We start from the raw sequence: 25,827 nt of genomic DNA, 5'->3' as shown, positions 1-25,827 counted from the left end.
ACATTAGGACATCCACATGCTTTGGGTTCTTAATGCATTAGGACATCCATATGCTTTGGGTTCTTAATACATTAGGACATCCATATGCTTTGGGTTCTTAATACATTAGGACATCCACATGCTTTGGGTTCTTAATACATTAGGACATCCATATGCTTTGGCTTCTTAATACATTAGGACATCCATATGCTTTGGGCTCGTAATGCATTAGGACATCCACATGCTTTGGGTTCTTAATACATTAGGACATCCATATGCTTTGGGTTCTTAATACATTAGGACATCCATATTCTTTGGGTTCGTAATACATTAGGACATCCACCTGCTTTGGGTTCTTAATGCATTAGGACATCCATATGCTTTGGGTTCTTAATACATTAGGACATCCATATGCTTTGGGTTCTTAATACATTAGGACATCCATATGCTTTGGGTTCTTAATGCATTAGGACATCCATATGCTTTGGGTTCTTAATACATTAGGACATCCATATGCTTTGGGTTCTTAATACATTAGGACATCCATATGCTTTGGGTTCTTAATACATTAGGACATCCACATGCTTTGGGTTCTTAATACATTAGGACATCCATATGCTTTGGGTTCTTAATACATTAGGACATCCATATGCTTTGGGTTCTTAATACATTAGGACATCCATATGCTTTGGGTTCTTAATACATTAGGACATCCACATGCTTTGGGTTCTTAATACATTAGGACATCCATATGCTTTGGGTTCTTAATACATTAGGACATCCACATGCTTTGGGTTCTTAATACATTAGGACATCCATATGCTTTGGGTTCTTAATACATTAGGACATCCATATGCTTTGGGTTCTTAATACATTAGGACATCCACATGCTTTGGGTTCTTAATACATTAGGACATCCATATGCTTTGGGTTCTTAATACATTAGGACATCCACCCATGGTGCTCAGAAATGCAAAACATTGCCTGTTGCATCTTCATCCCTGCTATAAATCATAAGTGAATATATATTTTTTTAAGACCAAAACATTTTGCCTAGAAAAACAAAACATGACTGTCTACGAACACCATGGCCGGCCGGTCATGGCTCGACGGGATCCAGCTTTTGTCAAATTAATGTCAGATTTGACTTTTCGTAGCCGGTCAGGAGAATTTACACAGCAGGTTAGGAGAATTAACATAGCAGGTTAGGAGAATTAGGTTACGGTTAGGAAAACTGTTAGAGTTAGCTAAAAAGCTAAATAAATCGACTTCATTTTACAAAATTGCTTTAGAACGTAAACATTTTCTCTACGCCCATGGCAAATTGTGCAGAATTGCAGGAAATAATGTATATTTATTCTTTTAAATACAAAAATAATCTTTGCCGTCACAAGGGGGGCCGCTAAAATGTTTAGCTTGCACAGTTGATCTTGCCTTGGGCAGCAGCAGAACTGCTAGGACCGGACCTGACAAACACAATAATTTGCCTTTAATTTGCTTGTTTGCAGCGGACCTGAGCCGCTGCTGTTGGGAATTGAAAACTGTCCAATTCCTTGGATTAGCTTGATGCACATCAGCCTCGTTACTTTGTCATCAAGAAGGAGCGATCTTGAAGACGTGTTCACTCTGTTTTGGAGAAAGAATCCCCTCTCTGCGGGCACACTGAAAACGGGGATAATCATCTCAATCTTTGCCAATTTTGCCCAGTCAGGGTACATTTAGCTGAAGTCCTTTATGAGGACCTCACATCTTTTGCTTGAGTAATAATAGAAACACAAATACCCGACACAAATTTCCAAGCAGCTACAGGAATTATTAGCCTATGAAGTATATTTGCCTTTGAAGTTGGAACACATCGACTGGTATTTCCATCAATGAATAAAAAGCATTTTTTCCCGGCTGGTATTTCAATCAATTTGGCCGGCAACAATTTTATTTATTGGCTCTTCATTTTTTGGGGGGCCAAAAGCCAGCATTTACCGGCTAATGGAATACCTGGTCTAGAGCTAGACTCACAACTTTTCATTCACCCAATTAGAGCTGGAGTCGGGTTGCAAAACTACCGATAATTTACCAAAGTTACCAGAATGTTCTGTAATTTTGGTAATTAGCAGATCTATGGCAATCTATGGTAACTTTGGTAATTTATACTTTAATAACTTTTAGAAAGTGTTCATATACAGTATATATATAGTATTAATTGTTTATATCCGTGTTCACATTATCCATTAGTTCGTAGTAGATAGACCATATGGTTAAAGAGAAAATAGCCTAATTAATGAAAAAAGCATCTAATCAACAATAGTATTAGTTTCAATTAATTCTACAACTCTTCCAACTATTGACTTTTCCCCCACAACTGCCACAAGTTTGGGACCAAAACATTTACAACAAACACATATTAAGATAAATAACAGTGTGTAAAAAATATTTAGGATATTTCATGCTGAAAGCCTCGTATTAAACACCAATGGTATTCACTGATGGATTCAATTTAGGATTATGTTTTACAGCTTTGTCATTCCATTTTTGTATTTTTTTAATCTAATTTTATTATTTTATATATTTTAAATGTGTAGATAATTACAGACATCTGTGATAATCTGAAGTACCCAAAAAGGCCAATAGATGTCATTTGATGAAAATTCCATCAAATTCTTGAAAGTTACTAAAATGCTGGTAGATCACTGGTAAACTTTAAAAGTCACCAATAATATTCCCACCTTTTGGAACCCTGAGCTGGGGTCAAAACATACACTTACACCCCAGGCCCACACAACTACAACTAGTCACAATGTATCATTCAACTCACTAAAGTTAGAGGCAAAAATTAGGCTACAGTGCACCCCACACGACACTGCCTCACACTACACTGCCCCACACTACACTGCCCCACACTACACTGGCCCAAACTACACTGCCCCACACTACACTGCCCCACACTACACTACACTGGCCCCACACACTGCCCCACACACTGCCCCACACTACACTGGCCCACACTACACTGCCCCACACTGGCCCACTACACTGCCCCACACTACACTGCCCCACACTACACTGCCCCACACTACACTGGCCCAAACTACACTGCCCCACACTACACTGCCCCACACTACACTGCTCCACACTACACTGGCCCACACTACACTGCCCCACACTACACTGCCCCACACTACACTGGCCCACACAACACTGGCCCAAACTACACTGCCCCACACTACACTGCCCCACACTACACTGGCCCACACTACACTGGTCCAAACTACACTGGTCCAAACTACACTGCCCCAAACTACACTGCCCCACACTACACTGGCCCACACTACACTGGCCCACACTACACTGCCCCACACTACACTGGCCCACACTACACTGGTCCAAACTACACTGCCCCACACTACACTGGTCCAAACTACACTGGTCCAAACTACACTGCCCCAAACTACACTGCCCCTACACTGGCCCACACACACTGGCCCACACACTACACTGGCCCACACTACACTGCCCCACACTACACTGGCCCACACTACACTGGCCCACACTACACTGCCCCACACTACACTGGCCCACACTACACTGCCCCACACTACACTGGCCCACACTACACTGGTCCAAACTACACTGCCCCACACTACACTGGTCCAAACTACACTGGTCCAAACTACACTGCCCCAAACTACACTGCCCCAAACTACACTGGCCCATACTACACTGCCCCACACTACAATGCCCACACTACAATGCCCCACACTACACTTCCCCACACTACACCCCACTAAGAATAGTAGTCACTACAACTACAGTCCAACTGAAGCTGCTGTCAAAAATTACATTAAAGCCCTCGAGGAATAGAGTTCCAACTCATTCTGCATCCCACTAGGAATTGAGTTACAACTACACTAGTCACAACTCACCCTTCCACACCCCTCTAGGAATGGAGTTACAACTACACTAGAGTCACAACTCACCCTTCCACACCCCTCTAGGAATGGAGTTACAACTACACTAGAGTCACAACTCACCCTTCTACACCCCTCTAGGAATGGAGTTACAACTACACTAGAGTCACAACTCACCCTTCCACACCCCTCTAGAAATGGAGTTGTAACTCAAACTACAGCCAATAAGAATAGAGTTAACGTCAGTCACAACTTTTTCAACGCTAGTGGACATCTTACACAGACCACAGCATTATAGTTAGTGGTGGAGGGTCCAACTATATACAGTGCCTTGCGAAAGTATTCGGCCCCCTTGAACTTTGCGACCTTTTGCCACATTTCAGGCTTCAAACATAAATATATAAAACTGTATTTTTTTGTGAAGAATAAACAACAAGTGGGACACAATCATGAAGTGGAACGACATTTATTGGATATTTCAAACTTTTTTAACAATTCAAAAACTGAAAAATTGGGCGTGCAAAATTATTCAGCCCCCTTAAGTTAATACTTTGTAGCGTCACCTTTGCTGCGATTACAGCTGTAAGTCGCTTGGGGTATGTCTCTATCAGTTTTACACATCGAGAGACTGACATTTTTTCCCATTCCTCCTTGCAAAACAGCTCGAGATCAGTGAGGTTGAATGGAGAGCATTTGTGAACAGCAGTTTTCAAATCAAATCAAATCTAATTTTATTTGTCACATACACATGGTTAGCAGATGTTAATGCGAGTGTAGCGAAATGCTTGTGCTTCTAGTTCCGACAATGCAGTAATAACCAACAAGTAATCTAACTAACAATTCCTAAACTACTGTCTTATACACAGTGTAAGTGGATAAAGAATATGTACATAAGGATATATGAATGAGTGATGGTACAGAGCAGCATAGGCAAGATACAGTAGATGGTATCAAGTACAGTATATACATATGAGATGAGTATGTAAACAAAGTGGCATAGTTAAAGTGGCTAGTGATACATGTATTACATAAGGATGCAGTCGATGATATAGAGTACAGTATATACGTATGCATATGAGATGAATAATGTAGGGTAAGTAACATTATATAAGGTAGCATTGTTTAAAGTGGCTAATGATATATTTACATAATTTCCCATCAATTCCCATTATTAAAGTGGCTGGAGTTAAGTCAGTGTCAGTGTGTTGGCAGCAGCCACTCAATGTTAGTGGTGGCTGTTTAACAGTCTGATGGCCTTGAGATAGAAGCTGTTTTTCAGTCTCTCGGTCCCAGCTTTGATGCACCTGTACTGACCACGCCTTCTGGATGATAGCGGGGTGAACAGGCAGTGGCTCGGGTGGTTGATGTCCTTGATGATCTTTATGGCCTTCCTGTAACATCGGGTGGTGTAGGTGTCCTGGAGGGCAGGTAGTTTGCCCCCGGTGATGCGTTGTGCAGACCTCACTACCCTCTGGAGAGCCTTACGGTTGAGGGCGGAGCAGTTGCCGTACCAGGCGGTGATACAGCCCGCCAGGATGCTCTCGATTGTGCATCTGTAGAAGTTTGTGAGTGCTTTTGGTGACAAGCCGAATTTCTTCAGCCTCCTGAGGTTGAAGAGGCGCTGCTGCGCCTTCTTCACGATGCTGTCTGTGTGAGTGGACCAATTCAGTTTGTCTGTGATGTGTATGCCGAGGAACTTAAAACTTGCCACTCTCTCACTACTGTTCCATCGATGTGGATAGGGGGTGTTCCCTCTGCTGTTTCCTGAAGTCCACAATCATCTCCTTAGTTTTGTTGACGTTGAGTGTGAGGTTATTTTCCTGACACCACACTCCGAGGGCCCTCACCTCCTCCCTGTAGGCCGTCTCGTCGTTGTTGGTAATCAAGCCTACCACTGTTGTGTCGTCCGCAAACTTGATGATTGAGTTGGAGGCGTGCGTGGCCACGCAGTCGTGGGTGAACAGGGAGTACAGGAGAGGGCTCAGAACGCACCCTTGTGGGGCCCCAGTGTTGAGGATCAGCGGGGAGGAGATGTTGTTACCTACCCTCACCACCTGGGGGCGGCCCGTCAGGAAGTCCAGTACCCAGTTGCACAGGGCGGGGTCGAGACCCAGGGTCTCGAGCTTGATGACGAGCTTGGAGGGTACTATGGTGTTGAATGCCGAGCTGTAGTCGATGAACAGCATTCTCACATAGGTATTCCTCTTGTCCAGATGGGTTAGGGCAGTGTGCAGTGTGGTTTTCAGTTCTTTCCACAGATTCTCGATTGGATTCAGGTCTGGACTTTGACTTGGCCATTCTAACACCTGGATATGTTTATTTTTGAACCATTCCATTGTAGATTTTGCTTTATGTTTTTGATCATTGTCTTGTTGGAAGACAAATCTCCGTCCCAGTCTCAGGTCTTTTGCAGACTCCATCAGGTTTTCTTCCAGAATGGTCCTGTATTTGGCTCCATCCATCTTCCCATCAATTTTAACCATCTTCCCTGTCCCTGCTGAAGAAAAGCAGGCCCAAACCATGATGCTGCCACCACCATGTTTGACAGTGGGTATAGTATGTTCAGGGTGATGAGCTGTGTTGCTTTTACGCCAAACATAACATTTTGCATTGTCGCCAAAAAGTTCAATTTTGGTTTCATCTGACCAGAGCACCTTCTTCCACATGTTTGGTGTGTCTCCCAGGTGGCGTGTGGCAAACTTTAAACAACACTTTTTATGGATATCTTTAAGAAATGGCTTTCTTCTTGCCACTCTTCCATAAAGGCCAGATTTGTGCAAAATACAACTGATTGTTGTCCTATGGACAGAGTCTCCCACCTCAGCTGTAGATCTCTGCAGTTCATCCAGAGTGATCATGGGCCTCTTGGCTGCATCTCTGATCAGTCTTCTCCTTGTATGAGCTGAAGGTTTAGAGGGACGGCCAGGTCTTGGTAGATTTGCAGTGGTCTGATACTCCTTCCATTTCAATATTATCGCTTGCACAGTGCTCCTTGGGATGTTTAAAGCTTGGGAAATCTTTTTGTATCCAAATCCGGCTTTAGACTTCTTCACAACAGTATCTCGGACCTGCCTGGTGTGTTCCTTGTTCTTCATGATGCTCTCTGCGCTTTTAACGGACCTCTGAGACTATTACAGTGCAGGTGCATTTATACGGAGACTTGATTACACACAGGTGGATTGTATTTATCATCATTAGTCATTTAGATCAACATTGGATCATTCAGAGATCCTCACTGAACTTCTGGAGAGAGTTTGCTGCACTGAAAGTAAAAGGGGCTGAATAATTTTGCACGCCCAATTTTTCAGTTTTTGATTTGTTAAAAAAGTTTGAAATATCCAATAAATGTCGTTCCACTTCATGATTGTGTCCCACTTGTTGTTGATTCTTCACAAAAAAATACAGTTTTATATCTTTATGTTTGAAGCCTGAAATGTGGCAAAAGGTCGCAAAGTTCAAGGGGGCCGAATACTTTCGCAAGGCACTGTAAATCCCTCCTTGATACAGTTACTCTTACACAAATGAGCCCTAACCAAATAATGATGATAAGAATTATAAAAACACATCACACACTCCACCCAAACATCAGAATAGAAAACATTCATACTCATCACACTGACAGTAGAGAAACACACATCTCCCAACAGGCAAACAAGGCCAGATCGTAACAGAGAGACATTACGGTGTATGACACACTGTAACTGACCCCGAGCCCACCTGATCCTTTGCTCCACCGGCTACAGGCTTGATCACACAGGAATGAGAACCAATAACAGCACATTACACACCATATCCCTGGCTCAGACCCGCACAGACACACAAAATAATAAATAAACACTAGTACACACACAGAAACACACACACATACATGCAAATGGATACATACACATACATACACAATCAGGAAATCACACACAAAGAAACACGCAAATACATGTACACACACACGTAGTGAGCCCCAGCACAGTGAGAGAGAGAAAGACCTATAAAAGCCCAGGAAATGAACAGTCCCTGAGGCAGAGAGGGGCACAGCAGTCCTGACGTGTGTGTGTGTGTGTGTGTGTGTGTGTGTGTGTGTGTGTGTGTGTGTGTGTGTGTGTGTGTGTGTGTGTGTGTGTGTGTGTGTGTGTGTGTGTGTGTGTGTGTGTGTGTGCGTGTGTGTGTGTGCTTTACATTTTTTTGCAATTTGCGACTTGAGTATTCTGAGTCCTGAAGGGTATTTTTTTCATTTTCAGATAGTTTGATATCTTTACATCGTTCCGAACATGTTCTCAGTTCTAAAGAGTTTGTGTCATCGTGTGCAAGCGTGCATTAGCAAGTGTGTGTGATTCGTACAGTGAAGAAATGACACAGCTGCTAAGGTCAGGAGGAGACACCGAGTGAGGGGGTTGTTGTCATGGCGCCCACAGGAATAATAGAGGAGGGTGCTCAACAATGTTCCCTCTAAACTGTGTGCGGGCAGCTCGCAGTAGCCCCGAGACTACCGTGCAGCTCCACCCAGGACTGTAGCTCAGAAGAAATATCAGCCCACAGAGAGAAGCCCTCGATTGAACATTACTCAACTTTCTAGATCAGTGGTCACCAACCAGTCGATCGACTGGTCGATATCCAAGGTATTTGTAGTCGATCGCCAAACATTTCTGTAAAAAACCCAACGATAAAGCCTTGTGTTCCTATTTTTTGTATTCGTCTTCTGCTGTTGGTGGTCGGTGCAGCCCATTCAGCTGCCCTGCTCGCCGGGTAAGCAAACTGTTACCATTTTGCCTTCCCGGTGGGCCCGGAGAGAAAATCAAGTGCACTATAAGCCTACCGCGGGCCAATCAGATTGCTCAGTTCACCGAGTCTGCAGTGACGTAGCAGACATAAAATAAAGCTACGGAAAAATTGATACTGTGAGATTTCAAAAAGTTTAAAACCATGACTAGAGAGAGACTATCAACGAATGCAGCAAAGAGCTGCTGTTTTTTGAGTGAGTTCATGTTTAAGTTCTTACTCAGCACTGTCAACACTTTGTATTCAACACTTTTATAAGACATAAAATGCACATTCTTCCTTAGTTAAGTAGCCAATAGGCAGAGGGTAGCATCATTTGTCTGATTCTCTGTAATAAGGGTATGGGAATAATAATGCATTTTATTTTGTAAATTGGTTTCTTACAACACAACATTTTTTGTCACCGCTTTGTCTGAAGGACAAGTGGATAAACAGGTTAATGTCACACCATGTATGTTTTTTTCAAAAGTCTCATGGAATGTTGGCCTACATTGAACAGCACACATTGGCTGATACTGTAGGCTGAATGATAGAACAGCTATTTCCATGTTAAAATGTTATGGGATGCATTTTCTCCATTGTTTTTGATGGTAGGCCACTCTGGTAGGCCACTCTGGTAGGTATACATTATCATCAAATAGCCACAATAGCCTACATGGCCACACTAAAACTGTAACTTAAAGCTGGTACAGCCTCTGTGTTCACAGTTAAACTGTAACTTAAAGCGGGTACAGCCTCTGTGTTCACAGTAAAACTGTAACTTAAAGCAGTTAAAACTGTAACTTAAAGCGGGTACAGCCTCTGTATTCACAGTAAAACTGTAACTTAAAGCGGGTACAGCCTCTGTATTCACAGTAAAACAGTAACTTAAAGCGGATACAGCCTCTGTGTTCACAGTTAAACTGTAACTTAAAGCTGGTACAGCCTCTGTGTTCACAGTTAAACTGTAACTTAAAGCGGGTACAGCCTCTGTATTCACAGTAAAACAGTAACTTAAAGCGGATACAGCCTCTGTGTTCACAGTTAAACTGTAACTTAAAGTACAGCCTCTGTGTTCACAGTTAAACTGTAACTTCACAGTAAAAAAACAGTAACTTAAAGCGGATACAGCCTCTGTGTTCACAGTTAAACTGTAACTTAAAGCTGGTACAGCCTCTGTGTTCACAGTTAAACTGTAACTTAAAGCAGGTACAGCCTCAGTGTTCACAGTAAAACTGTAACTTAAAGCAGGTACAGCCTCTGTGTTCACAGTTAAACTGTAACTTAAAGCTGGTACAGCCTCTGTGTTCACAGTTAAACTGTAACTTAAAGCTGGTACAGCCTCTGTGTTCACAGTTAAACTGTAACTTAAAGCAGGTACAGCCTCAGTGTTCACAGTAAAACTGTAACTCAAAGCGGGTACAGCCTCTGTGTTCACAGTAAAACTGTAACTTAAAGCAGGTACAGCCTCTGTGTTCACAGTAAACTCACTATGGAAGTTCAAGTTTGCACTCAGCAGACCTGAAATTTTGCTCAGCTCCGATATTTTTTGAGGGAACATTGGTGCTCAGTGAAGACTGAAGAGACTGTGGGCAGGGTTAGGAGCACCCCACACCCAACATCACACTCAACACTGATGCATGCAGTACCCAAAACACACCTGCAGACACAGGACTTGACTCACATTCAACGCTCACACAATGATTAACATTGATATAATGAGACGTAGTTGTGCTGCAGTTAGCTAATATTTTTCATTCATAGTTAATGGGTACCTTCCACCTATACACCTTAGGCTATACACTCTGTATGCATACACATAGAACATTCAAAACACAGACTCATCTCAATACAAACAGTCCACTTTCCCACTATTTTCCCAAACTTCTCCCTCCTTCTCTATCACTCTAATAACAGCATTCATAACAATCTACATGACAATCTGTGTCTTGGTCTATAATAGGGTGGCTGTGGACAGGGGTGAGGCTAGTAGGATTCATGCTACCTGGGATCCTTGGGACGTGCATACCCCCATTGAAGTTCACATTTGAAATGGTAGGGGTTAAGGTTAGGGTTGGGTAAGGTTTATGGTTAAAGTTAGGGTATGGGTATGGGTAGGAGTTAAGGTTAGGGTTAGGTAAGGTTTATGGTTAAAGTTAGGGTATGGGTAGGGGTTAAGGTTAGGGTTAGGTAAGGATTATGGTTAAAGTTAAGTTATTGGTAGAGGTTAAGGTTAGGGTTAGGTAAGGATTATGGTTAAAGTTAGGGTATGGGTATGGGTAGGGGTTAAGGTTAGGGTTAGGTAAGGTTTATGGCTAAAGTTAGGGTATGGGTAGGGGTTAAGGTTAGGGTTAGGTAAGGATTATGGTTACAGTTAGGGTATGGGTATGGGTAGGAGTTAAGTTTAGGGTTAGGTAAGGTTTATGGTTAAAGTTAGGGTATGGGTAGGGGTTAAGGTTAGGGTTAGGTAAGGATTATGGTTAAAGTTAAGTTATTGGTAGAGGTTAAGGTTAGGGTTAGGTAAGGTTTATGGTTAAAGTTAGGGTATCGGTAGGGGTTAAGGTTAGGGTTAGGTAAGGTTTATGGTTAAAGTTAGGGTATGGGTAAGGGTTAAGGTGTGGTTTAGGGGTTTAGGGTAGGGACGTACCAAGGACCCTGAATAGCGACAGCCTAGCTGAAAGGAAGCGTTGCATGCTGGGACAGCAGCCTGCTGAGAGTGGGGCATTCTGGGAGGTGGTCTCCTGCAGGCAGGGCCTCTGGGAGCTGCAGCATGGTTAATGGGCCTTTCATGGCTGGGCTACAAAGCCTTTTGTCCAGGTCTAATTCAGCCTGCCCAGCACAGAGAGAAGAGCACAGGAGAGCAGAGGAGAGGGGAGGGGGAAGGAGCAGTATGGAGGGGTTAGTTGAGAGTTTGTTTGGGACCCTCTCCTTCTTTCTCTTTCTGTGCTCCTGGTGGCCACTGAGGAGTCCAGAGCAGAAACAGAAGTAGCAGTAACAACAACAAGACTCAAACACTAGCCAAGCACACAGAATTCTGGCCAACCACGCAGCAGCATTGGAAAACACCCTCAAATAGTGTTTATGTCTCTCAAAAACATGTACAACGGTGGATTTGTGTGTGCGTGTGTGTGTGTGTGTGTGTGTGTGTGTGTGTGTGTGTGTGTGTGTGTGTGTGTGTGTGTGTGTGTGTGTGTGTGTGTGTGTGTGTGTGTGCGTGTGCGTGTGCGTGTGTGCGTGTGCGTGTGCATGTGTACAATACATCCATGCGTGCTGGGGGTGTATCCTTATTTTATGAGTGAGCATGTCTAATTATGGGCACTTAGTGTATTAGTCGAACGAACAGTGAGTGTGATCATTTCGCCTATAATATCATCAGTCCCATGCATAAATCAAAATCAACTCAAATCAAATGTATTTATATAGCCCTTCGTACATCAGCTGATATCTCAAAGTGCTGTACAGAAAACCAGCCTAAAACCCCAAACAGCAAGCAATGCAGGTGTAGAAGCACGGTGGCTAGGAAAAACTCCCTAGAAAGGCCAAGACCGAGGAAGAAACCTAGAGAGGAACCAATAGCATTTGGATATTAACTAGCAGGGGGTGCATAAAGGATAGGCTGGACCAACCGCACACTGGCACTAACACATGGACACACACACACACACACACACACACACACACACACTTCACCTGAACAAGAGCAACAGGTGTCACAAACCAGCACGGCTTTGTATGCCAATGACACCCCTGCTGTGGTGCAATAACCGCTCAGGTACATGGTGGGAGTTCCTCCATTCAGCCAGGGGACAAGGTTGCCAGATTCCCACCAACCAACCCCCCCACCACCACCACCACCACCAACTGGCCCGTATCAAACCCCTGTGATCTTAGTCAGAATATTCAGTTACTAATGAACTGGACAGGAATGGCTCCGTTTGGCCCCCTCATTTCAAAGTGTGCTGATTGAAGTGAAGTAGAGAATTCCAGAGGCGAGCGCGCGGGGGTTCTTTGCTGTGATCACTGTGGTATGAGACAGAGAGTGTGAGAGAGTAGTGAGATGCCTCTGACTGCGTCTGCCTCCTGCACACAACACGCCACAGCTGCGCTAGAGAGAGAGAGGCCTGCGGGCTTCAATGGACAGGGGTCAATAAAAACTATTTGGGAAACAACGCATACCAAATCAGGGGAACACACCAGTCTAGGGGGGGGGGGCGTCTTTTTCTCCCCACACCACATTTAACTTTTGTGAACTTGTTTTTTTTTTTTAGCTCATGTACTTCTCTTACTAAACTCCTTTACGCACAAGTACGTACATGAGTTGAAACAACACTTTATCATCGCGCACGGCGGTAAGATCCACGGTGCGGTGAAACTAGTGTTTCTTGGGGAAACTAGACGGCTTTACCAAACGTTGGGATTTAGGAGCGAGTCCCTATTGTTCAAATCCCTCCCCCTTCTTGGGAAGTGGGAGGACCCGAAAAGGCGTTGCAAAAGAGAGAATTGTTTGCAAGCTCAGTCATCCAAAAACGGCCTTTCAATGTGAGAACTTGGGGAGCCGAAGAAAATGTCGGTGGCATCGCAGTAAATTACCAAAGCAGTAGCTTTAGAGGGAAAAGAAACAGTGAAAAGTGTTTTTTTCCCTGAAAATTTACTGAAGTAAAAAGCGGAGAAGGAAATCAAGTGGTGTCGTGAGGAGTGAATTCCAAATAAAGCACGTTTTGGTAAGTTTTTACCTCTACAAATGATCCATGTTTTGCACTACAACTACACGAAGTAATAACACATGCGTTACAAGTTAACAATATACTTGTATTCGTGGAATAACGGGTGCTATCGAGGTATCATATTTTACGCACGTATGTGTGATAACATAATTGGTGTAAGTTTAGTGTTTCCCATATTATTATGTGGATGCGGGTACCTTACTAACTTAGTGAGCAACAATTGTTTTGTTTCCATGTCTTTATTTAATTGCGTTCAATTTCAGGCCAACTCAATAGAAACAAAGACTGCGCGTAATATTTGGGATATGGAACGAAACGGTCATGAAAAATACGAATTTTGAAATGTTATTTTAGAAAGGTTGTAAAATATAGTTTTAGTACTCATTGAGTGATGGTGGTAGCTTTTGGCTGCGCTATCATTTCTGCCCTCAGTTTTCGGAATTGCGTCCTTTTTTTGCAAAAATCGTTTCTCTAACTTTTCATCTTGGTGTGTGAATACGTTTTTTTATTATGTTCGTGATATAAATATATTTGATTTGTGATTCAAAGTTCTCATTTTAAGATCAATAGTGTGTCGATTTTTGCAGGCCTTAGCCTGTAGTTGTTCCCATAGAGAGTAACAGAAAACAGGCACCGCAAGCACTGCCAAATTCCATCCTCATATTATTGGTTCCATGCCTACATCTTATTTATTAGCCTGATTCACCATAAAATGGCCTGAACAGATTTTGTTTCTCATGACGCAAAGCTTTAACATCACTAATTGCGTGCTTTTAATAACCCACTCCCCTCATCATTAAACCAAACTTCCACTGTGCAAGAATAACCTTATCACAATAAATGGCCAGCTGGGCAACTCTTCTGAACCATCAATGTGGTGGAATGCCTGAATGTATTTTAGCTGCAAGCTGTCAAGGGCGTCTCATCCTACTGGGCATAGATGTCAGTTCAACGTCTATTTTTGATTAACATTTGGTTGAGTTTTCAACAAACGTGAAATCAAAATAAAATATGACATATGACATGGAATTTAGGTTAAAAGCTGGATGAAAAAAACTGGTGTAAACTACTTAAGTAAAAATATTTTAAAGTACTACTTCAGTAGTTCTTTTGGGTATCTTTACTTTACTATTTATATTTTGGACATCTTTTACTTCACTACATTCCTAAGGAAAATAATGTACTTTTTACTCATTTTCCCTGACACCCAAAAGTACTCGTTGCATGATTAGCAGGACAGGAAACTGGTCCCGTTCACACACTTATCAAGAGAACATCATCAAGAGAACACCTACTGCATCTGATCTGGCGGACTCACTAAACACAAATGCATATTTTATAAATGGTGCTGTCAGCTTTGCTTAATATAAGGAATTTGAAATTATTTATACTTTTACTATTTGATACTTAAGTATATTTATCAAATACTTTTAGACTTTTACTCAAGTAGTGTTTTACTGGGTGACTTCCACGTTTACTTGAGTAACTTTCTATTAAGGTTTCTATACATTTACTCAAGAATGACAATTCTTCCACCACATGAAAAAATAGAAAATTTCCGTACGATGATGACTTTTTGCAAGTTTTCTGCGTTGATTCAACGTCATCACAGTTGAATTATTTTGTTGAAATGACAAGGAAACAACGTTGATTCAACCAGTTTTTGCCAAGTGGGATATCATCCCTTAGCTGAGGAATGATTTAATGAGAAAATGTTTTTTTCTAATCCAGTGGCGCTAATGAGCTCTTGGCGAGTCCTCGCATGGGTGTCATTCTCACAAGGGGGGGGGGTTGGGTTTCATACCTCCAGGTGTCGTTTTGTTATTTGGATTACATTTAGCCTGACTCACTCGCATAGAAAAAACACCACGATTAAACTGACAAGAGACCACGTCCATTGGAGAGAAGAGGTTCTTTCAGCTCAATCCATGATGTTAGTTAGATTAAAGGTCGAGAAGAGTTATCTCTTCAATTAAACTGAATAAGTGAATTGGTTTAAAAAGAGGCTATGTATGTTTGGCGTTGGCTGCTGTGCCTCTGTCTGAATATAAGGAACCTCTTGTTTGGTAGCTATGGTGCGGTAGAGTTTGTTGTTGATCATCGGCGGACGGGTGGATCAAAGCTATTCTCTAATTGATTCCAGTCTGCCTGGGTTTCTTTCCTTTCCCAGTCTTCTGACCTTATTTGGTGGCGCAGTTATGAACAGCCATTAGCTATGCGCTGATGAACGCACACATTTTACCATTCCATTTCCATGCCAGCCCAACATTAACCACTCGTTGGTAACAACAGGGTTAAAGATAAGGGTTAGTCCATATGCCTATTTTGGAAAGATAACATCGGGCCTTGAAGTACTGTGAGTTGTTAAAAACACATGGCAGGTCCTTATTTTTTGTTGCCTTCATAGGTGTGTGCTTGACATTGTTTTGGTCCACTCTCAGTAGGTATGTCTTCATCTGTCCATTGGAAGCTTGGCTAGGACTCATTGGATAGATCTAGCCCTGTCTGGGTATGTCTTCATCTGTCCATTGGAAGCTTGGCTAGGACTCATTGGATAGATCTAGCCCTGTCTGGGTATGTCTTCATCTGTCCATTGGAAGCTTGGCTAGGACTCATTGGATAGATCTAGACCTGTCTGGGTATGTCTTCATCTGTCCATTGGAAGCTTTGGCTAGGACTCATTGGATAGATCTAGCCCTGTCTGGGTATGTCTTCATCTGTCCATTGGAAGCTTGGCTAGGACTCATTGGATAGATCTAGCCCTGTCTGGGCATGTCTTCATCTGTCCATTGGAAGCTTGGCTAGGACTCATTGGATAGATCTAGCCCTGTCTTCATCTGTCCATTGGAAGCTTGGCTAGGACTCATTGGATAGATCTAGCCCTGTCTGGGTATGTCTTCTTGGATAGATCTGGTTCTGGCTATAGTAACACTGGGTAGGAGAGCTCTTGTACTGGCTATGTTCTGGCTATGAGTCCATGGTTAGTGGTTACACTGAGTAGGTTCTGGTTGCTGTGTCTTGTTCTGCTTCTGAAGCCATGGATATAGATTGGCACTGAGTCCATGGATAGTTTTCGTTCTGGTTGTGACTCTGGGTGTATAGTTCTTATTCTGGATGTGGGACTTTTGAAGTTCTGACTGTGGAAAGGTTTATTGTTTTCTTAGAGGGTGTAACATTTCTGTTAATTGACAAGAGGAGACAACCTGCTGAGGGTAGGCTTTCATCTGTTCTACAGCGGGTACAATCATGCAGTCATAGCAGGCAGCTATCTGCGGGCCTGTGTGTGTGTGTGTGTGCCTGACTCTGTGTGAGTGTGTGTGTGTTTGCCTGACTCTGTGTGTGTGTGCCTGACTCTGTGTGCGTGTGTGTGTGTTTGCCTGACTCTGTGTGCGTGTGTGTGTGTTTGCCTGACTCTGTGTGTGTGTGTGTGTGTGTGTGCCTGACTCTGTGTGTGTGTGTGTTTGCCTGACTCTGTGTGTGTGTGTGCCTGACTCTGTGTGTGTGTGTGTGTGCCTGACTCTGTGTGCGTGTGTGTGTGTGTGCCTGACTCTGTGTGTGTGTGTGTTTGCCTGACTCTGTGTGTGTGTGTGTGTGTGTTTTGCCTGACTCTGTGTGTGTGTGTGCCTGACTCTGTGTGTGTGTGTGTGTGTGCCTGACTCTGTGTGTGTGTGTGTGTGTGCCTGACTCTGTGTGTGTGTGTGCCTGACTCTGTGTGTGTGTGTGCCTGACTCTGTGTGTGTGTGTGTGCCTGACTCTGTGTGCGTGTGTGTGTGTGTGCCTGACTCTGTGTGCGTGTGTGTGTGTGTGCCTGACTCTGTGTGTGTGTGTGTGTGTGCCTGACTCTGTGTGTGTGTGTGTGTGTGCCTGACTCTGTGTGTGTGTGTGTGTGTGCCTGACTCTGTGTGTGTGTGTGCCTGACTCTGTGTGTGTGTGTGTGTGTGTGCCTGACTCTGTGTGTGTGTGTGTGTGCCTGACTCTGTGTGTGTGTGTGTGTGCCTGACTCTGTGTGTGTGTGTGTGTGTGTGTGTGCCTGACTCTGTGTGTGTGTGTGTGTGTGTGTGTGTGTGTGTGCCTGACTCTGTGTGTGTGTGTGTGTGCCTGACTCTGTGTGTGTGTGTGTGTGTGTGTGTGTGTGTGTGTGTGTGTGTGTGTGTGTGTGTGTGTGTGTGTGTGTGTGTGTGTGTGTGTGCATGATGGTTCTCCAATCAGGATTATGTCTTTACACAGGAATGTGCAGCTTGTCACTCTCGTCTTGAACATTTCCCTCTCAGGATGACCAGCATGTTCCAGTGAAGTCAGATCACAGTGTATGATAGGATGTGTATTTCTCGTAGCGTGCACTGTGGAGTGTGTGAAAGAGAGATACTTTAGGCCAGGGATGGGCCACATTGATGGAGTTAGGGGCCACAAAAAAATCTGAATGAGTCAGAAGCAGTGCCCCAAGTTAATTTTTTTTGAGGGTCCCCCCAATTGTGAGCAAAACTTTTTAGCCCCCCCCCGCTTGACAGCGGAGATAACCAAATAGAAGTTTTAGAGTTAATTTCATGCAATTCTACATGTTGCCGTAAGGTGGAAAGACATTTTAGCCGTTTTTAACATGGTGAGAAGGATAAACAAAATCAATGGGGGCCCCACGGTAGATAATTCGACCATGATTTCTACAAGTTTAGATATCTGCCCGCTAGACTCATTTACCAATCTACATTTCATTGACTGTCAGTGACTGACAGAACAAGATAAAAACGTCTGATGCACAACCACATTTAGACGTTTCACCTTGTGTGTTCTACCATTCTATCTCTCAACAGTAAGACTCCCTCTGAGTTCCCAAAAATGTAGATCTAAAAAAAAAATTTGGTGGTGGGATTGATTGGTGGGTCCGCCAGTTGCACATCTCTGCTTTAGGCTGTAGTAGGGTGTGTGTATCTGACATTACATGGAGTCTATCCATATCAGCTGGTTTTACTAGTGTTGTAGTGTAATAGAGTGATTATATACACACACAAAGCCAACAATGAAGGAGTGCTGTAGTTGAACATTCTCCCAGAGATCCTACCTATTGCTCTGTAGTTTTCCATACAGGGCGTTCTGGCTGTGTAGTTGACATATTGTGCTTTAGGGTTATAGGGGTTGTAGGGTCAGGTTGCTCTTGTCCTGAAGGTTTTAGGTGTCCAGCCTGGAGCGGCAGGTGGCCAGGGTGCAGTACCCTCCCCTGGGGCTCCGAGCCGCCCTGCCTCCCCGGCCAGACCTTGCATACCTCACTAGTCATCCACAGCCTCTCCCACACAGGACAAAAGGGGAGAGAGAAGAGAGGGAGGGGTGGGGGAGGGTTGGAGAAAGGAGATGGAGGAGAGAGGAATGGAGGAGGAAGGGATGGAGAAATAGATGTGGAGGAGAGACGGGTAGAAGGGTGAAAGAGAAAGGGAGGGGAGGGTGGCATGTAGCCTAGTGGTTATAGAGTTGGGCCACTAATCAAAAGGTTGCTGGATTGAATCCCAGAGTTCTGCCCCTGAACAACACAGTTAACCCACTGTTCCACGGTAGGCCATCATTGTAAATAAGAATTTATTCTTAACTGACTTGCCTAGTTAAATAAAGATTACATTAAAAAACATTTAAAAAGGGGAGGCCAGATATAAAGGAGAGCGGTAGCCACGGAGGAGTGAAAAGTCAGCATAGTTTGAGAGGTGTAGACGGTGTCTGGAGCTATGTGCTTTTGGCCTTTTAGAGGTGTTGAATGTATGTCTCTTACTTGAGACCTGTCACAGTGAGAGTACAGTACCGCACTGAGTCACTTGACTAGAAGTCACCCGTATGTTTGAATAAATGCCTGTGTGACCTCCTGCATGTGTGACCTCCTGCATGTGTGACCTCCTGCATGTGTGATCTCCTGCATGTGTGATCTCCAGCATGTGTGATCTCCTGCATGTGTATCTCCAGCATGTGTGATCTCCTGCATTAGCGACCCCTAGTCGAGTTGACGCACACTCTGCTGTTTGTGAGAGACTGGCATAGTGTTGTCAGATCATTGATAAACTCCACAGACTAGGTAGATATTTGTTCACCCTCTCAAAGGCCATTCTCCATGAGCACCACCTAGCACGGCAGCACTCTGACTGAAACCGCTTAGTCCGCTCAGTACAGTAGTACCCTCTCCCTGTTTCTGTCTTGTTTGTCTCTCTCTCTCCCCCCTTCGCTCTTTCTCTCTCTCACTCACTCTCTCCTCATGCTTTCTCCTCATGCTCTCTCTCTCTCTCTCCCCCCTTTGCTCTTTCTCTCTCTCACTCTCTCCTCACGCTCTCTCTCTTTCTCCCCTTGCTCTTTCTCTCTCTCTCTCACTCACTCTCTCTCCTCACGCTCTCTCTCTTTCTCCCCCTTGCTCTTTCTCACACACACACACACACACACACACACACACACACACACACACACACACACACACACACACACACACACACACACACACACACACACACACACACACACACACACACACACACACACACACACACACACACACACACTGTTGAACAGTTTGTGAGAACAGAACCCCACGGAGCCATCAACTTATTTTGGTTCCCAATGATTTATTCTCCCTCCATTCTTGCACACCATCTTGTGCCAATGTGTTGTGACTGAGTTCTAACTGAATAATCCATCACTCTCTGGGACAGTTCTCGGAATGTTACTGTTGTTTATGACAGGCAGTGGAATGTCTGCTCTAGGGAGGGATCAACCAATGTCTTGCTCTTCAGTTACGCTCAAAGTAGTTTTTCATTGGTTATTGTTTGCATATCTGGTTGTTTCTGTGGCTAGGAGTCTCTCTCTGTCCAGTAGTTGAAAAGGGAGTAACTGATTATAAAAAAACTTAGCAGTTACGTTACCAGCAAAAATATTGTAATCCGATTACAGATTATTTTGAGAAACTAGATGATTACATTCAAATTTAGAAAGGATGCTTGTGAAAAAATACATTATGGCACTTTTCTATTTTCTCAATGACATTTAATCAGCATTGAAAAAAGGCGCAAGTTTAAGTTTGTTCCACCTGAGCGAGTCTGACCACAAGTCAGAGACCACTGTGATGACACACCAAATGTGTTTGATGGATCCCTTTTGTCTTCTTCTAATGCCTCTTAGGGGGAAAGTAATCGGATTACATTCATAAGTTTAGGTAATCCAAACGTTATGTGACAAATTAAAAATTTGGACAGGTAACTAGTAACTGTAACAGATTACATTTAGAAAGTAACCTACCAACCCTGCAGTAGTATTTCAGGATCCGGGGTTGTTGAGTTTGTTCTCTGATTCAAAAGACGTGCACTTTGTCACTCAATGATTTTTCAGTTAGTATCAGGAAGAAAGGTGATAATGATTTGATTTTTCAGTTAGTATCAGGAATAAAGGTGATGGTGATATGGGTCCTACTACCATCATAGGCAAAGGTGATAAAACTGATCTATTTCTCAGGACTGCGAGTCATCATTATTCCCAGACATGTGGAAACCTGTCTCTTAACTGGATGGATGGAGTATGGCATCTTTCCCTGGCCTGGGATAATACCACTAGTCTATTTCTGTTGCTTCACTCATAAATCAGAAGAACTGGTCTGAGAACAGCAGCACAGTAGTTTGTGATGCTATCTTGTCCTGGTGTGACAGCGAGCTGCACAGGTCTTCCTGTGCAGATTATCCCAGTTTCTGCCTGTGTTCGTTTGTCTATTGCTAATTGGCACAGGTTTGTGTATTGTCTGTCTGCACATGCGCAGTCCTGCGTTTTGGCCTGCTTCTCTTTTAGTCTGGAACGACATCAATATCGTTTGAGTGACGGGACACATGGAACTCCTCTGGCCGTGCTATAACGTTTGTCAGAGAGTCTCAAACACACACACGTGCGTGCGCACACACACACAGCTGTAATCCAGCTTCTGACACTCAACGCTCCTTTTGAAATGAGCCTCCATCATATGTTCCTGTGGCAGTTAGAGCTCAAGGCGACACACACACACACACACACACACACAGCATTCTAGTAGTTCTCTATAGTACATGACCCCTATCTCTTAGACATCTCGCTCCTTTCTCTATTCCATAGCCCTATATTTTCTCCCTCCTTTATTTTCTCCTATTTTTCCCAAGGCTGTTTCTTATATCTCCGTTCTATCACCTCTGTGCTAGATGCCCACTTGTTGTCCCCCATGATGAAATCAGGGAAGGGACTGTGGATCTGTCTCCGTCCGTTAGTATGTTTGTTCGTACATTAGTCACATGCGATATCTCAGACAGCACTGGCCTGATTTTGACAAAACTTGGTTGAATGATGCAGCTAAATTTGGTATGCATGTTGCAAACACTGTCAAGACTTAACATAGGCAAGAACATTCATATTGACCTCATGGTGGTGCTATAACTTGATCTGTTTGACTCTGATGAAATTAGGCACACATGCTCAGGGATATGAGTCTAGCTAACCTAGACTATATCTCAAACACCACTGGCCCGATTTTGATGAGATTTGGGTGAATGATGAGTCTTGCCATAGAGATGCGTCATTTACAAAATTGCCTGATCGGCCCAAGAGGAGCACTGGATTGTTCAAGGGGGACGCACTGTTTAATTTTGCCTTGTTCTATATGTATCTTTCTCTCTCTCAATTTCTGTCTTTTTCTGTCGTGTCTCCCTGCCTCCTTAGAGAGAGCAGTATAGGAGGAGGCAGGATGGGCTGGGCTGAGCTCTCCTGGTTCCTACTGAATAATAGGGAGAAATGTCTCTTGATTTATAATTGGTTCTATTCACTCTGATGTATGAGCTGCCAACGGAGCTAGGGGCCCCTTCCATTCCCATCCGTCTTCTCCCCTCCCTCCCTCCCTCCCTCCCTCCCTCCCTCCCTCCCTCCCTCCCTCCCTCCCTCCCTCCCTCCCTCCCTCCCTCCCTTCCCTTCACTGCAGCCTTGGAAGAACTCACAGGGAGTAGGTTGTATGTATGTGCAAATGTACATGGGTGTATGCACATGTGTTTTATCACTCTGTTGTTGCTGACAATTTCCTTGCACAGCAGGAAATGCAAACTTGTAGTGTATTTAAGTTTTATAAAATGTTCTACAGTTTGTCATTTCCACTTTAAACTTTCAGACTTGACCTGCCCTAACAAAATTATATCAACCCCTACAAAAATGTTTGTTAATTATAATCCACGTAATAATTCAAATTTCCTTTGGATGCAGGGTTATTTTTTTCCTGTTGTAGCAAACTGTCTCAAATTAAGATCCTACATCTGTAAGAATGACAAACTTTCGGAAGTGGCAAGATGGCGGACTGAACGTAGCTAAAGTTGAAGTCGGAAGTTTACATACACTTAGGTTGGAGTCATTAAAACTTGTTTTTCAACCACTCCACACATTTCTTGTTAACAAACTTAGTTTTGGCAAATCGGTTAGGACATCTACTTTGTGCATGACACAAGTAGATTATTTCACTTATAATTCACTGTATCACAATTCCAGTGGGTCAGAAGTTTACATACACTAAGTTGACTGTGCCTTTAAATAGCTTGAAAAATTCCAGAAAATGATGTCATGGCTTTAGAAGTTTCTGATAGACTAATTAACATCATTTGAGTCAATTGTAGGTGCACTTGTGGATATATTTCAAGGCCTACATTCAAACTCAGTGCCTCTTTGCTTGACATCATGGAAAAATCAAAAGAAATCAGCCAACATTTTTGTAGACCTCCACAAGTCTGGTTCATCCTTGGAAGAGATTTTCGAAACGCCTGAATGTACCATGTTCATCTGTACAAACAAAAGTACGCACGTATAAACACCATGGGACCGGGTAGCCGTCATACCGCTCAGGAAGGAGACGCGTTCTGTTTCCTAGAGATGAACGTACTTTGGTTCGAAAAGTGCAAATCAATCCCAGAACAACAGTAAAGCACCTTGTGAAGATGCTGGAGGAAACAGGTACAAAAGTACAAAAGTATCTATATTCACAGTAAAACAAGTCCTAGATCACCATAACCTGAAAGGCCGCTCAGCAAGGAAGAAGCCACTGCTCTAAAACCGCCATTATAAAAGCCAGACTACGGTTTACAACGGCACAGGGGATCATACTTTTTGGAGAAATGTCCTCTGGTCTGATGAAACAAAAATAGAACTGTTTGGCCATAATGACCATCGTTATGTTTGGAGGGAAAGGGGAGGCTTGCAAACTGAAGAACACCATCCCAACCGTGAAGCACGGGGGTGGCAGCGTCATGTTGTGGGGGTGCTTTGCTGCAGGAGGGACTGGTGCCCTTCACAAAATAGATGACATCATGAGGGAGGAAAATTACGTGGATATATTTAAGCAACATCTCAAGACATCAGTCAGGAAGTTATTACTGAAACAGGATCCAAGTGGTGTATATATAAAGATCCAGACAATTAAAAAAATTTGGAGGCCAGAAATTCTAGCTAAATGCTTGGCACATAGAATTAAAAAAGTTTTGTCAGATATTATTCATCCTAATCAGACAGGTTTTTTACATGGACAATACATTGGAGATAATAGAAGACAAGTACTGGAAACAATAGAATACTATGAAATATCGGGGACACCAGCCTGGTTTTCATAGCTGATTTTGAAAATACTTTTGATAAAGTGCAACTGGATTTTATATATAAATGTTTAGAATATTTGAACTTTGGAGAATCTCTTAAAAAATGGGTTAAAGTTATTTATAGTAAGCCTAGGTGTAGAATAGTAAATAACTGCTACATCTCAGAAAGTTTTAAGCTGTCAAGAGGAGTAAAACAAGGTTGTCCACTATCGGCATATCTATTTATTATTGCCATTGAAATGTTAGCTGTTAAAATTAGATCCAACAATAATATTAAGGGATTAGAAATCCGTGGCTTAAAAACAAAGGTGTCATTGTACACAGATGATTCATGTTTTCTTTTAATACCACATTTAGAATCCCTCCACAGCCTCATAGAGGATCTAGATACATTTGCTAACCTCTCTGGATTAAAACCAAATTATGATAAGTGTACAATATTATGTATTGGATCACAAAAACAATCAAACTTTTACATTACTGTGTAGTTTACAAATAAAATGGTCTGATGGGGATGTGGACATACTCGGTATACAAATCCCAAAAGAAAGAAATGATCTCACTCTAATAAATGTTTTTAGAAAGTTAGCAAAAATATATCAGATCTTGCTACCATGGAAAGGAAATACCTGTCAATTTCTGGAAAAATCACCCTGATTAACTCTTTAGTCATATCACAGTTTACCTATTTGCTCATAGTTTTGCCTACAAATAGTGACCTGCTTTTTAAATTATATGAACAAAAAAATATTACATTTGATTTGGAATGGCAAGTCAGACAAAATTAAAAGGGCCTATTTATATAACGAATATGAATATGGAGGGCAGAAATTATTAAATATTAAAGCATTAGACCTCTCACTAAAGGCATCAGTTATACAAAAGTTATACTTAAATCCAAACTGGTTCTCTAGTAAATTGGTAGGAATGTCTCATCCTATGTTCAAGAATGTCCTTTTCCCTTTATTCAGACCTGCTCACTTTCGGTTGTTTTGAAAAGGAAATCATCTCCAAAATGTTGTTATTTTTTAAAAACAAGCCGTAGAAAGTTGGTTGCAATTTCAGTTTAATCCACCTGAAAAGACAGAACAAATAATACAGCAAATATTGTGGTTGAACTCGAAATATACTAATCGATTTAAAAAAACATATTTTTCGATAAAATGTAAAAAAATATATATATATTTTTGTAAATTATATCATAAATAGGACTGGTGGAGTTATGTCACACATGCAGCTAACACAGACATATGGAAATGTCTGCTCTACCCAAAATGACAACCAATTAATTGCAGCATTACCACAAAAATGGAAGAGGCAAGTAGAAGGGGAAAAAGTAAGGAACTTGTCTTTCGGCCCTGTATTAAAGAACATAAATGGTTAAAGAAAAGTATGATAAATAAAAACATATACCAATTTCATTTAAGGACCAAAAAACTGATAGCTGTGCCATATAAATTGCAAAAATAGTTTGGGAAGAGATTTTCAATATATAGATTCCATGGCACATGGTTTATGAATTGACACGCAACTCAACGCCGGAGTCAATACTTAGAATTTTTTGATTTAAATTATTATACAAAATTCTTGCAACCAATAGAATGTTATAATATATACAATCTTCCCAGCTCTGCAGATTTTGCTGTGAGGAGGCAGAGTCATTAGATAATTTATTTTAGTATTGTCCATAAGTAGCTCGCTTTTCGTCACAGGTCAAGGAATGGCTGAAGAATTGCAACATTTGTCTAGAACTAACGCTGCAGATAGCAATTTTGTGAAGCATCACAGCACAGTTGAAAAATATATGGCAAATAGAAATCCAAAATGGATGGTGTTGAGCGATAGATGGGAGGGGTTGAATGGAGCTGA

The 25,827-nt window shown here is 42.6% G+C and overlaps 1 protein-coding gene across 1 annotated transcript in view; it reads left to right on the top strand.

Moving 5' to 3' along the window:
• The first annotated feature begins 13,141 nt into the window (after positions 1–13,141).
• Positions 13,142–25,827, top strand: part of boc (BOC cell adhesion associated, oncogene regulated) — a 64,530-nt gene continuing 51,844 nt past the window's right edge. Inside the window, exon 1 of the mRNA XM_064949424.1 lies at positions 13,142–13,357. The gene's annotated coding sequence lies outside the window, so the exon portion shown is untranslated. The remainder of the gene's footprint in view (positions 13,358–25,827) is intronic.

Source organism: Oncorhynchus masou, chromosome 30, assembly GCF_036934945.1.
Source record: "Oncorhynchus masou masou isolate Uvic2021 chromosome 30, UVic_Omas_1.1, whole genome shotgun sequence".
Classification (NCBI taxonomy): domain Eukaryota; kingdom Metazoa; phylum Chordata; class Actinopteri; order Salmoniformes; family Salmonidae; genus Oncorhynchus; species Oncorhynchus masou.
Note: the sequence above shows the minus strand (reverse complement) of the source record. Positions and strands in the feature narration are given on the sequence as shown.